This window comes from Ipomoea triloba, chromosome 16, assembly GCF_003576645.1.
Source record: "Ipomoea triloba cultivar NCNSP0323 chromosome 16, ASM357664v1".
NCBI lineage: Eukaryota > Viridiplantae > Streptophyta > Magnoliopsida > Solanales > Convolvulaceae > Ipomoea > Ipomoea triloba.
This window is the reverse complement of record NC_044931.1, coordinates 16,259,894-16,260,485: the sequence shown is the minus strand read 5'-3', so window position 1 is coordinate 16,260,485 and position 592 is coordinate 16,259,894.

The following is a 592-nucleotide window of genomic DNA, read 5'->3' as shown; positions in this document are numbered from 1 at the left end:
ATATATGTGTTGTTTTATATTTTTTATTGTAATTTGTATGTGAATATATGTATTTTTGATATATTATTTGTGAGTTATTGTTTTATAGTTTTGAGTACTGTAAGGTTTGAATTTAATTTGCAGTTATGGTTCATTTGCGTTTAATAACTTGTACTGAAAGAATGAAAAGATGTGTAGCTGTGTTGCGTATATGGTTGGATATGTGTGCTTCTGTGAGTTCATTATTTATAATGATTCTATTTTAACAATTTTGTGTTCTAATAAAAAACGAATGAAATCTTATATTATTAATGGTTTAGGGTCTCGAGAATATATGTTACGAACAGTCTATTCTTGTGATGAAAAATACATATCTCAACTTATGATGAATCGACATACTTTTGTAAAGTTATGTACAATGTTACAAACTATAGGAGGGTTAAGGCCAACAAGAAATATGCTTGTTGATGAGCAAGCTAAGTAGCAATATTTTTACATATTATTGCTCATCATATAAAAAAATAGGATCATTCAAAATAATTTTCAAAGGTCAGGTGAAACTATTAGTCGATACTTTAATATAGTATTAAATGTTGTTTTGAAACTCCGAAAT